Genomic DNA, 17857 nt, shown 5'->3' with positions numbered 1-17857 from the left:
TGGGAAAAAAATGGCCATTATTAAAAAAAATTGTTTTTTTTTCAATATCGCCTCTTCTTCTGGGACTATAATTACAATATTGTAGACCATTTTGTTTTGTCCTCCAAGCCACTAAGGAGCTCATACTTACTTACAATGCTTTTTTCTTTCTGTTCTTCAATTTGAATAATACCTGCTGCCATCTGTCCTATTTTCAAGTTTACTGATGTTTTTCTTGTGTAATATCTAATCTGCTCTTAAACATATTCCATAAATTTTTTCATTTCAGATATCATATTTTTCAGTTCTAGAATTAGTTCTTTCTTGAAATTTCAATTTCTCTACTGAGATTTTCCCATCCATTCACTCACTAGGCCCACCCGTTCCTTAAAATCTATACACATATTTAAAATAGCTGCTTTAAAATCTTTATTTACTAATTCCAACATTTTGTTGCATTTCTTGAGTCTGTTTTTAGTTACTGTTCTCACACACCCTCCTCTCCGTCTTTATGGGTAAAATTTTCCTGCTTCTTGGCATGTGTAGGAATTTTTTATTTTATACTGGACATTGTGACTGCTACATTTTTATGACTCTAGATTTTATTTTCTTCCTTTCAAGAGGGTTGAGTTTTGTTCTTGCAGGCAGTTAATTTACTTGCCCAATGAATCTGATCCTTGTGAGGCTTGTTTTAAAATGTGGTTAGGATGGGTCTAGATAGCTCTTACTCTTTAGCTGGAAGAGCCCTCAATTGAATGCTTGTGGTATTCAGTGAGGTTTCTCCATTCTGGCGTGTTGGAACTTCAACATCTCTCAGACGTGTAACTTCTAGTGTCTCAATTCAGCTCACAGATCTCCAGTAGCTTGTCTCTGCCAGGTCTCTCATGATCTCATTTTGTATTAGAATTTGGCCAAAATATTAAAGGGTCCGTGATGCAGACCTCTGGAGCTCATTGTCTATATAACTATCTCTTCTCCAGTATGCTTCCTCACAAGTTCCAGCTGCCTCAGCAGACCTGAACAGTGACCTCTGCCTCCTTAACCCAGTGAGACCTCTGTATGCTGCTTGACCTCTACCTCTCTGTAAGTACTATGAAGGAAAGTTCAAACACGGGGCTCACTAACTTCATATATTTCCTTTCTTTCAGGGATCACAGCCCTGTGCTCTTGTTGTACAACATCTGAAAATAACTACTTCATATATTTTTTCCAGTTTTTTTGTTTGTTTTTAATGTTGAGAGGCTAGTCCAGGACCAGTTATTGTCATGAGCAAAAGAGGAATTTGCTCTTATATTTTTCATTTCTAAGAATTAAAAACAAAAAACCTTGAATATTTTATACTGCTTTCTGTATATTTTCTGTTATCCCAAGTTCTTTTTATTTATTTATTTTCATTACTGTCTTTATGTTAGAGACTTTTCCTCAAATATAGAGATCCTTGGCCACCTGCTTGTATTAAATATTAGGGCAACGTAAGGATGACTTGAAGTTCTGGATATGTATGGAGAACTAGTCAACAGATAAACTTTACTATAAGGCCAACCTGGCAGGGGCTGATGTTAGGATCTTTGAGTAATTTCCTGTGGGCTAGGGGAAATCTTCTATTCTCCGGGGGAACAGAGATCAGAGATCTTACCATTCTAACTTTCACTTGATCACCCTATTCTCATTTTCATGTCCCCGAGTTACAGATTCTCTCTGTTTCAATTTCTCCAGAAAGCAAATCTTTAGTTGTCTGCCAAAGTTGAGGGGTGGGATAGTAGCTTGGTTGTTGGGAGACCCATCTGTACCAACTCTTGACTTTCAGAGGTACTTGATGCCTCAATTTCTGAGTATTTCTGGATTTCTAGATTCTGTTTCTGGATTTGTCTTCTGCTGGCTTAGGTTTTAGTGTTCTCTGGTTTGTTAATTACCATTCATCCAGCTGCTTTCTAGCCTCCAAAATATTGGTGCTATGGTCTTTTTTTCATATTCTCTTTCTCCCTGTGGTTTTAAAAAATCTGTTTACTGTCATTTTAGTGGATTTGCAGGAAGGAAAGGCAGTAAACTGCATATTTTCAATCTGCTGTTTAACTGAATGCCTGTGCTCAGTATTTTAAGCTACAAAAGCCACACAATTAGAACTAAAGGTTTCTGTGGTAGCCTCAACAAAATCCTTAATTTATCTGCATTATGATTGTTTTTTTTTTTTAAATAACTTTACGAGAGAGGAATGATTTTGTGACTCTCTAATCATCAAGTATAATACTGATTTCTTAAATCTGAGTTAATATTTTAAGAATAAGGAAAAATATTGGTACTAAAAAGAAAAAACCCAAAAACCTAAAGTAGTTGAACTATCATATGTAATGTTTATATTTGTGATACTTAATTTTCATTCCATTAGGGGAATATTAAAAAAAATCATCACAAGCAATGATTGTATTATTCATATTGAGAATGTGTTTAGATTGGAAATTTAATATCTCATACAGACCAATACGGGTTAAATAATGAACATAAATAACATTTTGAAGTTAAGAATTCAGCAAGTTGTCAAATAATCCGTATCAATCTTTTGCTTGTTTAAACATTCATCCTCTATAGTTTAGTTGTCTTAAAATGTTTTTTTTTCCTAAAGACCCTTTTGATAATATGATAAAAGCTATTGTTATTTCGAGCAATATTTACATGTGCGTATGTGCAGAAAACCATATATGATTTCAAAGGGTTCATGAATTCCTTGAAATCTGTCCACAGAACCAGGGTGCTAAGCATTAAATATTTTGATGTATAAGCATACTTTATGCTATCACAGAACAATCATTTTAAGATATGAAGCATTTTAATAGAAAAAATATAGGTTTTTTAATTCTTTGCTTTATTTGTTAACTTTAAGACTTCTTTTACACAGTGTAGGTCACCAGAAAGGCTATCGTTTTGATAATGATGAATAATAATAATTATGGTAGAATTAAAACACGTTTGTTTTGACAGTTTAAACAATATGTTTGTTTTAACAGTTTAAAAATACTTCTATGCAAATAATCTCATTGATAGGAAAGCATATACAGTTATGTTCAGTGTCCTTAAAAATGTTACTAATTTCTTCAGGGGACATCTAGGTCAACTGGCATAACAAAGTGTATTAAAACGTTCTGCATCCCACTTTGGTGAGTGGTGTCTGGGGTCTTAAAAGCTAGCAAGAGGCCATCTAAGATGTATCAATTGATCTGGAGCAAAGGGGAATGAAGAACACCAAAGACACAAGGCAATTATGAGCCCAAGAGACAGAAAGGGCCACATAAACCAGAGACTTCATCAGTCTGAGACTGGAAGAATTAGATGGTCCACAGCTACCACCGATGACTGCCCTCCCTGACAGGGAACACAACAGAGAATCCCTGATGGAGCAGGAGAGCAGTGGGATGCAGATCTCAAATTCTAGCAAAAAGGCCATACTTAATGGTCTGATTGATTCTAGACGGACCTGAGAGGACATGGGCCCCGGACTGTCTGTTAGCCCAAAACTAAAACCATTTCGGAAGCCAGCTCTTCAGACAAAGATTAGACTGGCCTACAAGACATAAAATGATTCTGATGAGGAGTGTGCTTCTTAGCTCAAGTAGGCACATGAAACTATGTGGGGAGCTCCTGTCTGGATGAGAAGGCAGAGGGGGACAGGAGCTGGTTAAATGGACATTGGAAATACAGGGTGGAGAGGAGGAGTTTGTTGTCACATTATAGGGAGAGCAACTAGGGTCACATAACAATGTATATATAATATTTTTTTATGAGAAACTGACTTGAATTGTAAACTTTTACTTAAAGCATAAAAAAAACTCATCACTTAAAAAAATTACTAATTTCTATTCAAGCATTGAATTACCTTAGTACATATGAAAACTGAATAAACAAGAATGTATAAAATGATCAGGATCACTTAGCAAATTATAAACAAAATGTTAAGATAATACTTTCAAGTCAATAAAGCCTCGCTTCCTTCCTCCTCCACTTGCCTTCCTGTCTTTCGCAATTATTTACTAGTAAACTTTTTTTTTTAAGCATCTTTTTAAAAAAATTTTTGTAGCACTAGATTAGACACTGATGTAGAGTTTGGGGTTCATGATTTTAACTAGATCTAAATCATAACTGTCGGCCACTAAACTGCTCTTTCTATTTGAACCTCAGGACACTTACATTTCAACATCTGCTGGCATTTTTGCCATTCCATGTTTGTTTATCCTTTGGAAAATAACCAAACTAATTACTACAAATCTAAAGACCAGTACTAAAATATAGGATATTAATAGCATTTTATTTTTTTTTTTAATAGCATAGCGAACACAGAGGGTTACCTGAAACACTGGGGGGAAAGAGTGGTGTGTGGGTACTTCTCAGTGGTCCAGAGCTTAGAACAGGGATTACTGCACTGACCCAGGAGAGTAAAAATAAATCTTAGCTTTGGGGCCTAATGGAGTGGGGCCTATTACCTCATAGTTTCTGTTGGTTAGGTATTCAGATGCAGCTTACCTGGATGCCTCTATCTCAAGGCCTTTCACAGGCTACAAACAAGGTGTCAGGCAGGGCTGTGGTTTCGTCTGAAGTATTAACTGTGGGAAGATCTGCGTCTAAGCTCACTCTCATGCTTGTTGGCAGGCCTCAGTTTGTCATTGACTGTTGGCTAGAGACATCAGCTCCTTGCCACATGGGCCTTTCTACAGGTCTCTCCACATGGCCATTGATTCCCTCATACTGTGAGAGAGTGAGAACTCATGGACAAAATGGAAGCCATTGTTTCTTTGTAACATAACCTTGGAAATGATATTTTATCACTTTGGCTGTATTCTGTTTGTTAGAAGTGAAGGCACTAGAACCAGCCCATGTTCAAGGGGAAGGGATTACAAGGGTGTGAATACTAGAAAGTGGCAATCACTGGCAACCAACTTAAAGGCTGCCTATCAGGAGTGACTACGTAATTTGTGGGATATAATGCAAAATGAAAAATGCAACACTCCTTGCTCAAAAACTATTAAGAATTTAAGATGGTGACAACTGTGCATTAAACCAAGCGTGAGGCCCTGCTCAGTGCAGGGCCCTGCCCAACTTCAACCCCATGAAGCTGGCCCTGCTGTCTACCACAGGGTTCCTAGCTTTCTAGCCCAGGTGTGAATCATTGGGCCAGCTTCCTAACTCAGTCAAGCAAAGCTGTAAACCATCTGGGACAAGAAACTTTTGACTGACTAATGAGGAGGAAATGAAAAAGCCTCTTTCAAAATATGATACTCCAAATTTAAAATGATTAGAGTGCTGAAAGGATAAAGGTGCCAATGAAGAAAACCAAAACTCTGTGTATTTTAGTTAGTGCTATGAGATGTAAAAACAGAAGAATATCAGTGTAAGGTGAGCTTTTTTTTTTTTCATTTAGAATAATTAATTTTATTGCAAATCTGATGCTACTTATGACCTGATATTCTTTTACTGTTTTACTTTAGATGAAGATTTACAGAGCAAGTTAGTTTCTCATTAAACAATTATGAGCTGACTCTTGAATTGCATCTTAGGAGAAGGAGGAGCAAAGATTTGGGAATCAGGAAGTACAAACGTTAAAGAACTAATGGGCACAAGACCGGGTGGCATTTTGTTCTGTTGTGCATGGGGTTGCCATGAGTTGGGGGCAAACTCAACAACAGCTAAAAACAACATTAATGGACATTTAGGTTATTTTTAACCTCTTGGTCTTACTAACAATGCTGCTATGATTAATCTTAAACATACATCATTTTGCAGTTAAATGAGTATATCTGGAAGATAAATTCCAAAGGTGGGATCACGGGGCTACGGTGCAAGTACCTTTAATTGTGATATATATTGCTAAAGTGCCTTCCATGAAGGTTGTACCAATCTAAATTTACACCACTCAGGTGTCTGCAGGAAACCTTGGTGGCATAGTGGCTAAAAGCTATGGCTGCTAACCAAAAGGTTGGCAGTTTGAATCCACCAGGTGCTCCTTGTAAACCCTGTGGGGCAGTTCTACTCTGTCCTACAGGGTCGCTACGAGTCGGAATTGACCCGACAGCGATGGATGGTTGTTTTGGTTGTTAAGGCGTCTGCTTGCCAAATAAAATGTGTAAATTCATCTTGGCCATTTTGATAGGTGAAAAATTAAGCCAGATAAAGCTGATATTCAAATAATGAAGAGTATCTTAAAGATGATTGTTACTCTAAATTGAGAATACGGTATTTTTTTTTTTAGCATTCGTGTAGACTTTAAGCTGGACACTTTTTGGGGATACAAGTATAAATAAAGCATGGCGCTACATTTGAGGAACTCATAGAAGTAACCCATGTTACCCACTGCTGTGAAGTCATTCCAGTAGAACAGAGTAGAACTGCCCCATAGGGTTTCTAAGGAACAGCTGGTGGATTTGAACTGCAGACCTTTTAGTTAGCAGCTGAGCTCTTAACCACTGCGCCACCAGGGCTCCAATCCCTGGAGAGAACAATGGTTTGAAGTGCTCACCTCCTTTCTACTGTTTAGCCAGCAAACTACCCACAGAAATGTGACCCTACATGTTATCCCTGTTTGTGCATGATATGGGGAGTATAGATATAAGAAAGGCATCATATTTGGCCTAAGTATCTCTAAAAGTTTCTCTATAGCATGAGAACATTTTGAAAACAGGCTATTTGGGGTGGCTGAATGGGCCTTATGTTGTATAGGCAAACTCTGTCTCTCTCTTTAACCATTCCCCATCTTTCAGTCATCAAAAATGTTATGTTTGGAAATTTTCTAAAAATGAGAAAACTGTTCACAAAATATTAGGAAAAAAGCAAGGTAAAAACTTGTGTGTTGAGTATGATCTATGTAAGTATTATATTTGAACAAAAAAAAGACAAAGGAAACATTTTTTGATGTTGAGACTTAAGGCAATTTATTTCTTAAAAATTACTGTGTATTTTAAATTTGAAGGTTACTTCTGAAATTTGATTTACAATTTTTCTTAAATAACTATGGTATACATATGCATAAGCTGTGGAGAGCTGGTTTGCCAGGAATTTATCACTCTTCCTTACTTGAGCTCTTTTCAACATCAGATGAGATTCTTCTCTTTCATAGTTTTATCTTGATATATTTGTACTTGTAAGGCATAAATGTGCATAGTTTGATCATCTGTTGATTTAATTAAGAAAAATGTTCAAGTTAAATATTTATAAAATTTTAAATGTACCTTTTTCTCTGTGGGTTTCCACAAGTCTGTTTTCTCTCAATCAGGCCTTTATAGCATTCAAAAATACAGCCACTCCTTTGGTGAAAAACAGCATCTGACCCATAGTGTAAAATTTTCTTACGTAACAGTGGTAATTAAATATTTAGGATAATAAAATTTTCATTATTTAAGAAAATATTGGGAAGTTAATGTTTGAGCTTATTAACTAAGCCAAGTTTATTCAGTGGAAAATAACAAACTCAGTAAGGCAAGATTTAGCAAGGAGAGGGTATTTATTATAAGGATGTTGTTGTTGTTGCTGGGTGCCATCAAGTTGGTTCTGGCTCATAGTGAGCCCACGTGACAGAGCAGAACTGCCCCACAGGACTTTGTTGGCTGTAATCTTTACAGAAGTAGATCACCATGTCTTTCTCCTGCAGAGCCACTGGGTAGGTTCAAACCACCAACCTTTTGGTTAGTAGCCAAGTGCTTAACCATTGTGCCACCAGGGCTCCTTTCATTATAAGGATGCACGATTATTTCTCAAAAGCAAGAGCAAGAGTACACTCTAGGCCATTTTTGGGTCTTGAACCAAGTGTTGGATATCTTGGGAGAAGATCCATCTATCTCTCTGGAGACACATGGACTCTCTCATCCCTGCTTACATCTGCGCTTTGTTTAGCTCTGTAGGCAGGCCTTTTGTAAATCTCTGTGCGCGTAACCATCCCATAGCACCAGCTTTACATTCCTGGCTCAAATGAGCATCTGAGATGGATAAAAAAAAAAAAAAAAAAAAAAAATCTCAAATCCAAACTCCTAGAAGAAAAGATTTGATGGGCCTGGCCTGGGACAGGTGTGCAACCCTGTGTCAATCATACATGGCCAGTGAGGGAGGTCACAGATCACAAATACAGTCACTAAATGTCTGTATTTGAGGATGGAACAATTCTTGGAGAAAACACTGAGAATTGATCGGTCCTTGTGTGCTTCCCTCTATCGACTAAACCTGTTGATCATAGCACTTGTTAATGCTTTCTTTCAGTTGGTTATCTCTTTGTTTCCCTTCTTTACTTCTGCACCTGGAGGAAAAGGACAGCTTGTCTGGTGTCCCTGTTACCTAGCAATCAGCTTAGCAGACATAAAATTAGGCAATAAGAGGAGTTACCATATGTCTAGCACTTACTATATGCCAGGCATTTAAAAATTTATTTTTCTTTTATTAACTTATCTAATCCCCACAGCAACGTTATGTAAGGAGAAATACTAATATCCTGTCTTTAAAAGTAATTAGAAGATATGATACAAACAACATGAACAACAAAAGAAAAAATAGATAAATTGGATTTCACAAAAATTAAAAGCTTTTGTGCATCAAAGGACTTTTTCAAGAACTTGAAGAGACAACCTACAGAATGGGAGAAAATATTTGGGAACCATATATCTGATCAGGGTTTAATATCCAAAATATATAAAGAACTCATGTTACTCAACAGGAAACCCTGGTGGTAGAGTGGTTAAGAGTGAGGGCTGCTAACCAAAAGGTTGGCAGTTCAAACCCACCAGGTGCTCCTAAGAAACCCTATGGGGCAGTTGTACTCTGTCCTAAAGGGTCACTATGAGTCGGAATTGACTTGACAGCAATGAGTTTGGTTTGGTTTATTACTCAACCATAAAAAGACAAACAAAACAAATAATGGGCAAAGGACTTAAATAGGCATTTCTTTAAAGAAGATATACAGATGACCAACAAGCACATGAAAAGATGCTCAACATAGTCAGTCATTAGGGATGGCTATTGTTATGGAATGGATTGGATTATGTCCCCCCAAAATATGTGTTGTAAATCCTAGTCTCTATGCCTGTGGTTATAATCCCATTTGGGAATGGGTTGTCTTTGTTACATTAATGAGGCAGGATTAGTGCAGGATATATCTTGAGTCAATCTCTTTTGATATATAAAAGAGATTAAACAAGCTAGCAGAGGAGAGATGGGGTAAGATAGATGCCAGGACACATGGAGATCTCCAGGGAACCAAGAAGCAGACACTGAAGAGACAAGAACCTTCCTTGACAGCCCACAGAGAAAACCTTCCGCTAGCACTGGTGCTCTGAGTTCGGATGTCTAGCCTCCTAAACTGTCAGAAAATGAATTTCTGTTTGTTTAAGCCACTCACTTGTGGTATTTCTTATAGCAGCACTAGATAACTAAGACAGCTATTATCAGGAAAAAAAAAATTACAAGTGTTGGAGAGGATATGAAGAAATTGGAACCTTTGTACATTGCTGGTAGGAATGTAAAATGATACAGCCACCATGGAAAACAGTTTGGCAGTACCTCAAAAAGTTAAACATAGAATTAATGTGTGACCCAGCAATTCTAGGTATATGCCCAAAAGACTTGAAAGCAGGGACTCAAACTGATACTTGTACACCAATGTTCATTGCCCCATTATTCGTAATAACCAAGGAGTGGAAACAACCCAAAGGTTTGTCAGCAGAGGAATAGATAAACAAAATATGGTATATACGAACAATGGAATATTCAGCTATAAAGAAAAATTCAGTTCTGATACATGGTATGACATGGGTGAATCTTGAAAACATTATGCTAAGTGTAATAAATCAGATACAGAAGAACAGATATTGTATGATCCCACTTATATGAAATATCTAGTATTGGCAAAGGCAAAAGTTCACTAGTGGTTGCTAGGGGCTGGGGGGAAGAGGAAGTGAGGAGTTATTGCTTAATAGGTATTGAATTTCTGTTTTGGAAATACTGGTGATGGTTCCATAACACAGTGAATGATATTTCAGTTTACCAAATACCCTGTAAAAATACCACATGCAATGTTTTTGTTGAAGAGCTTATCCTTTTTTTTACCACTTGGTGTCAGAGTTATACTGTTTGAATATATTAGTGAATCTGGGAAATCTTGTGGGGTTTTTTTTTTGAGTGTGTTTTAAGCTTTTTACTGTCTGTTTAAAGAATTTCTTAAAATATAACTGTGTTCTTTTTGGAGTCACTGAAGAGAGAAAATTCTCCTTCTGTCTTCCTCTTATATTTTTAGGTTAACCTCACTTGCTGCCAGATTGGAAGAGAAGGATACTGCCATGGAAAGTGCACAGAGAATTTATGAGAGAATTTTTATAGGCTTATCCTTGTAAGTCAGTCTGTCAGATTAATCTGTACTCCTTCCTGCAAATGGAATCCAGAATTATTCATTTGAAAAAAAAAAAAATTTTTTTTTTTTTTTATGACAGCTTTACCTCTAACTGTTGGGTCAGAGAACCAGGCAAATACTATATGAATGGATCATGTATTTCAAATATGAAAGTAGTGCTAAATGACTATCAGGAGAAGCCATTCATTCATTTATTCAAAAAGTGTATAGACCTGCTACACTGTGCCAGGGCTTGGTCAGGGAAGGTGACTCTGGTGTCAGCCCACTCACCAACAAACCATCTTGGGCTTGTATCTAATCCCAGAGTTCATTATACATCCTAAGAATGACAGACAGAGGGAAAAAAATTACCTGTTATGGAAAGAGAGACTCAAAACGGAAGGTATCCTTAAGGATTTTCCTACCAGGATCAAAGTTTTGTGGTGCAATTTTAATAAAATTGGGGTTCTAAAAATGTGATTGTTTAGTTACATTAGATGTTATGTATCTAAAAATAAATATTTAGAATTGGGAAGTTGATAAGGAAGAGAGACCCTAAATAGAGGAGGGAGATTTCCATGACTTAGAAATCGGAGGTGTCCAGACTCTTTGTCATTTTTTTTTCTACCTTCAAAAATTAATTCAACCAGGAAATAGAATCTCAAATATATATAAAAAAGATATATATATACACACATACATATATTTATATATACACATATACATGCTGTTGTTGTTAGATGCCCTCATGTGGGTTCCGACTCACAGCAACCCAACGTACAACAGAATAAAACACTGCCTGGCCCTGCGCCGTCCTCACAATCCTTGCTTTGTTGTTGCAGCCACTGTGTCAACCCATTTCGTCCAGGACCTAAATCTTTTTCGCTGATCCTCTGCCTTACCAAGCATGATGTCCTTCTCCAGGAATTGGTCCCTCCTGATAACATGTCCAAAATACATGAGACGAAGTCTCACCTTCCTAGCTTCTAGGGAGCATTCTGGCTGTACTTCTTCCAAGACAGATTTGTTCATTGTTCCGGCAGTCCATGGTATATTCAATATTCTTCGCCAACACCGTAATTCAAAGGCATCAATTCTTCTTTGGTCGTCCATATTCATTGCCCTGCTTTTGCATGCATATGAGGGGAATGAAGATACCATGGCTTGGGTCAGATACACCTTAGTTCTCAAAGTGACATCTTTGCTTTAAAAAAAAAAGACAATGACAACTGTTAGTGAGGGCATGGAAGAATTGGAACCCTCATACATTGTGGTGCAAATATAAAATAGTACAGCCCATGTGGAAAACAATTTGGCAATTCTTCAAAAAGTTAAACATAGAGTTACCATATACCCAGCAATTCCACTCTTAGGTATATACTCAAGAGAAGAGAAAACACAAAAACTTATCCACGGACGTTTATAGCAACGTTGTTCATAGTAGCCAAAAAGTGGAAACAACCCAAAAGCCCATCCACTGATACATGGATAAACAAAATGTGGTATACCCACACAATTGAATATTATTCAGTCACAAAAAGAATGAACTACTGCTGATTAATGCTACAACATGGATGATGAACCTTGAAAATATGATGTTAAGTAAATGTTGTTGAGTCGCTATTCCAACTCATAGTGACCCTTTAACAAAAGGCCACATGTTGTATGATTCCATTTATATAAAATGCTCAGAATAGACAAATTATAGAGACAGAAAGTAGATTCATGGCTGCCAGGAGTTGGGGAAGAGCAGAACAGGGAGTAATTGCTAACAGATATGCAGTTTCTTCTTGGGGTGATGAAAATGTTCTGGAATTAGGTAGTGGTGACGGTTGTACAACTTTGTGAAAATAGCCAAATCCTCTGAATTGTATGCTTTAAGAGGGTGAATTTTATTATGTGTGAATTCTCTCTCCACCATCCCTCCATACAAATAAAAAACCCATAAAAAAGTCCTTACTGGGTCTCTTTACTTTTCTTGGCAAAGTAATTATTTGTGTATACGTTTAAGAGGAATCTATCATCTTTACCAGAATATAATTAGACAAATTAATTGTGCACTTAAGGCCCTAGCAGGAGTGTCATATTTGAGAATGTGAATGATGCTCATGTAAGTAGACATGATAAGCCACTTAAGGAGCAAAGGTTGACTTTAGTTACATAGGCAGTACCTACAAACCCTTCCAGGAAACCAGGCCTAGTGCCTGGTTTACTGTATCCCAGCTTCATAAGTGGTAAAGAAGGTCACTTTCTGGCATATCAGGGAGCTTAGAGAATTGTAGGGGCCTCAACGAATCAGGAGCCAACTCCATGGCAGCTAATAACGAATTCACCCAAATTTATAGGTACTGTAGGTGAATTTGGAACTCTGGTGGCACAGTAGTTAAGAGCTTGCCTGCTAACCAAAAGATTGGCAGTTCAAATGCACTAGCCACTCCTTGGAAACCCTATAGGGCAGGTCTACCCTGTCCTATAGGGTCACTATGAGTCAGAATCAACTTGATGACGATGGTTTTTTTTTTTTTGCAGGTGAATTTATAGGGTCCCTATGAGTCATGATTGACTCAACGGCAGTGGGTTTGACTTTTCGGTTTCAGGTGAAATACAGTCAAGAGAGTTTCATGTGCTTGGTTTCATAGCCTCAGCATGACTTTTAGAAAGACTTTTAGAAGTCCAATCTGAAGCTCCTTCTGAAAAATTCCAGACAGAAGTTAATATGGTATCCTTAGTAATTGTTTAGTATTGTCTGACTCTAAATTTGAAATGTAATCCAAGGAGGCCTATGTAGTTGATTAGCGTTTGCTGCACTTACATAAATAGGCCAAACTGAATGAAACAAGCCTTTTTCTTATACAGTTAGAGATAATCTTTGAGATTATGGGTGAGGTGCAGAAATTGCTAAGGAAGAAATTGTGAAAGTCTTTGAAATGGGCAGAAATGGGCAAAAATGGGCAAAAAGATTACTGGGTTTATTTTCAATGAATTCTAGGCCTTGTCTAGCATACGTTTCCAGGTTTTCTTTTTTTTTTTTTTTCTTTTAACAGGAGTTTGTCTCTTTCGTTTTCTTTAACTGAGCTATTTTACCCCTCTACATATTGAGGAAAATATTGTAAAGCAAAGGAATTTTGTAGGGTGGTAGAGGCCAGTTTTTGCATCTACTACTAAATTCATTTCAGCATTCTTGATTTCCTGTAAGTGTCTGCACTTTGGATTCTCCTCTTTACTGCTTGTAACATCTTAATAATTTTCTAATTAATTAACATATTAGAGTATTTGACATATATATAATCATTTTATATTTGCCCAAGGGTCATGATTTTCTCTTTGTCCCAGTGTGCTAAGACGATGAATCTGAAAATATTTCTTTTGTATCAAGTGACAGTTCCTTTTGGAAAATCTCATTTGGAAGTTGTATGCTTTGTGCTGGTAGAAAAATTTCACCTCAAGGAATGGCTTTTGTGGTGATCACCTGGTAATGCTGGAGGGGGCCAGTCTGACTTGTGCCTGTGACAATATACGCCAAGATCTGGGTATAAGGCAGTTCTGAGAAATAAGGTATGACCATGATGGTATTAATTTGTGGTAGGATACAGTTTGGGTGCCTGCTTAAACTTGCATACGGAATATTCTTAGTGGGAGCTTCCTTGGGACCTTGAATTGTTCTAGCGGCTGACCAGCACAGCTGTGTCTTTCAAGATAATCTTACAGACTCACATGAATTCAGTGGATTATGCTCAAATCCAGAAAATGTGAGTAAGATGCAAGAAAATGGGTGATAAGGAATTGTTTACATTTTTCTGGTTAAAGAAGAAAATTAACACCTTCTTAAGAAAAGTGTTTTTTTAGAGAGGGGTGTTATAGGTTAAAATATTACAGGTTAAGCCCCAAAAAGACATGGTGAAGTCTTAACCCTTGTACCTGTGATATGACCTTATTTGGAAGTAGGGTCTATGCAGATATAATTAGTTAACATGAGGTCATACTGGAGTGTCATGGATTGAATTATGTCCCCCGCCCCCCAAAATCTGTATATCAACTTGGTTAGGCCATGATTTCCAGTACTGTGTGGTTGTCCTCCATTCTGTGATTGTAATTTTATGTTAGAGAGGATTAGGGTGGGATTGTAACACCCTTACCAGGTCACATCCCTGATTCAATGCAAAGGGAGTTTCCCTGGTGTGTGGCCTGCACCACGTTTTGTCTTACGAGAGATAAAGGGAAAGGGAAGCAAGCAGAGAATGGGAGGCTCCATTACCACCAAGAAAGCAGCATCAGGATCAGAGCGCATCCTTTGGACCTGACGTTCCTGCACTGAGATGCTCCCAGACCAAGGGAGGACTGATGACAAGGGCCTTCCTCCAGAGCTGACAGAGAAAGCCTTTCCCTGGAGCTGGCTCCCTGAATTCGGACTTCTAGCCTATTGGACTGTGAGAGAATAAACTTTTCTTTGATAATGCCATCTACTTGTGGTATTTCTGTTATAGCAGCACTAGATGTCTAAGACACTGGAGTATGACTGCTGTCCTTATTAAAAGAGAAGAGATACAGAAACAGAGAGATGCAGAAGAAAATGGTCATGTGAAGACGGAAGTATAGATTGGACACATGCTGCCATAAGCCAAGAGATGCCTGAGGCTACCAGAAACTGGAAGAGGTGAGGAAGGATCTTCCCCTAGAGGCTTTAGAGAAGGCCGACACCCTGTATTTGGATTTCTAGTCTGTAGAACTTGAAACAGTAAATTTCTGTTGTTTTAAGCCATGTACTTTGTGGTAACTTGTTACAGCAGCCCTAGGAAATTAATACAAGGAGTTTTGATTAAATAAAAGGAATATAGAACTTTGTTGGGGTGTGTGTGTGTAGATTAAAGTTGGCTGCTAGGCTGCCAGTTAAGAAAACATTACAAATTCATGTAGTAGTATGCTCATGTGTGTTCTTTGGATCCTATGCAATGTTCAGATATAAGGTAGGAGAGGAAAGGAAGAACAGTGTTTGTTGTATACTTTGTGGCCTTTTGGATAGGGAGATTAACAAAAAGTTATAACATCAAGATAAATTGAGTAGACCAATAAGCAACATCATGATAAACAGAGAAAAGATTGAGGTTGTCAAGAATTTCATTTTACTTGGATCCACAATCAGCACCCATAGAAGCAGCAGCCAAGAAATCAAAAGACGCATTGCATTGGGTAAATCTGCTGCAAAGGACTTTTTAAAGTGTTTAAAAGCAAAGATGATACCTTGAAGACTAAGGTGCGCCTGACTCAAGCCATAGTATTTTCAGTTGCATCATATGCATGTGAAAGCTGGACAATGAATAAGGAAGACCGAAGAAGTATTGACACCTTTGTATTGTGGTGTTAGTGGAGAATACTGACTATACCATGGACTGCCAAAAGAATGAACAAATCTGTCTTGGAAGAAGTATAACCAGAATGCTCCTTAGAAGCAAGGATGGTGAGACATACTTTGGACGTGTTGTCAGGAGGGATCAGTCCCTGGAGGACATCATGCTTGGTAAAGTACAGGGCCAGCAGAAAAGAGGAAGACCCTCAGCAAGGTGGATTGACACGGTGGCTGCAACAATGGGCTCAAGCATAACAACGATTGTAAGGATGGCGCAGGACCAGGCAATGTTTGGTTCTGTTGTGCCTAGGGTCACTATGAGTTGGAACTGACTTGACAACAACAACAACAACATACATCTCTGTTCCTTCTACATAGTAACTTGCTTTAAATAACTGCAATAAAACTTAAAAAAAATTAAAAAGCCTAATGGAAACTAGGTCCACAGGCTATTAAAATGTTTTATTGAGAAAAGGATTACAGTGATTAAATACATTTAGAAAATCCTTCATTAAATAGAGGTAATAAGTCTTTTGATATGGAACTTCTGAGAAACTCTATGATATCTTTGCCACCTCTTCCTATTAAATCTATCTTTTGAATTTTGGCTATTCCGGTGGGTATATAGTGGTGTCACATTAAGATTTTAATCTTTATTTTTCTGATGACTGCTGAAGTTGAGCATCTTTTCATATGTTTATTTATCATCCGGATATCCTCTTTTTGATTATATTATTGGAATGAAAAATTAGCATAGATGTTTAGACACAATGTCTGATTACAGGAAAGAACTCTAAAATGTAGAATTATCTTACAAATCTGGGATATGCCCTAAGTTTTGTTAAGGGAGTAGAAGAACTAGAAAAATTGACTATGATTTTAAAAATAAATGCTCTCAATTTCTATTCAATTAGTAGAGTCCAATTTATAAGGCCTCTCAGGATTGAGATTCCTTAGAATCCCTATATTAAGGATAGATTTCTTAGTTGCCATAAATAGTAAAATGGTATTTTCTCTGGATTGACTAAGTGGTTAGACAGAACTCCCATATGGTGTCCCTTCTTTTCTCCTTCCCTTCCTTTTTGTTTCAAATTATTTATATTGTCATAAACTATGCATACATGGATACATATTTGAAAGTGTACATATGTACTTGAAATACTATAAACATTTTTTACCCAGGTGCCTGAGTCAATTCTGACTCATGATGACTCCATGTGTGTAAGAATAGTACTATGTTCCACAGATATATATATACATAATGCATATATATACACACACATGTATATATTACCTGTTGCTGTCAAGTCAATTCCAACTCATAGTGATCCTGTAGGACAGATCAGAACTGCCCCATAGAGTTTCCAAGAAGTGCCTGGTGGATTCGAACTGCTGACCTTTTTGATGAGCAGCTATAGCTCTTAACTACTATGCCACCAGGGTTTCCATGTATATATATATATATATATATATATATATATATATATATGTTACTAATATATGTATTAGTAGATAAAAAATTTTTGGACATAAATGTAAATACTCAGCAAAAAAAGTCATTTGTTTGTGACTTTCAACAGTTTAGCTCCCACTTAACTGACTATAGAGACAACTCATTGGAAGATTCATTTAGTGTTGCTTCACTTTTTTCTTCTTCCTGAAATACTTTATTTTAGCAAGGGTCTTAAATTGTGAATGCTTTTAGTTTTTTTTCCCTCTGATTATCGCTTTCCTTTGTTCTTACTCTTTAAGATTCAATTTACTGGGATGGAATTTTAGGTTATCCTATTTGCTCCTGACGCTTTAAAGATAGCCCATTGTCTTTTGGCATCTGTGTGGCTATACTGAAAAGTAGAGTGTCTGCTTTTGGCATTCTTCAGCTCCACTACAGTGTGAATAGGTAAGAATTTATCTATATTTTTCCTGCTTGGGACTCACTGTGCTTTTTGAATTTCAGGATTCATATATTTCAAAAATTCTGGAAAATTCTCAGCGATTACTTAAGAATTTTGTTTTACCACCATTCTTCCTATTCTGTCCTTCTGTACCTTTTTGTTGTATCTGGGTCTTCTTATATTCTACTTCTCAATCCCTGCTCCTTTTCCCCAACTTCTCTTTCATACTTTTATCTTCATCAATTTACATTGCGTGCTAGAAAATTCCTATGTTTTAAGAATTCATTT

The 17857-nt window shown here is 37.2% G+C and overlaps 1 protein-coding gene across 2 annotated transcripts in view; it reads left to right on the top strand.

Moving 5' to 3' along the window:
* The window catches only part of LOC126082832 (translation initiation factor IF-2-like), a 69175-nt gene extending 51731 nt beyond the window's left edge, over nucleotides 1-17444 (top strand). For both annotated transcript variants that reach the window (XR_007518665.1, XR_007518664.1), the window contains exons 4-6: nucleotides 960-1062; nucleotides 10238-10330; nucleotides 17427-17444. The gene's annotated coding sequence lies outside the window, so the exon portion shown is untranslated. The remainder of the gene's footprint in view (nucleotides 1-959; nucleotides 1063-10237; nucleotides 10331-17426) is intronic.
* Nucleotides 17445-17857: the final 413 nt, after the last annotated feature.

The sequence above is a fragment of the Elephas maximus genome, chromosome 1 (genome assembly GCF_024166365.1).
Source record: "Elephas maximus indicus isolate mEleMax1 chromosome 1, mEleMax1 primary haplotype, whole genome shotgun sequence".
Classification (NCBI taxonomy): domain Eukaryota; kingdom Metazoa; phylum Chordata; class Mammalia; order Proboscidea; family Elephantidae; genus Elephas; species Elephas maximus.
Note: the sequence above shows the minus strand (reverse complement) of the source record. Positions and strands in the feature narration are given on the sequence as shown.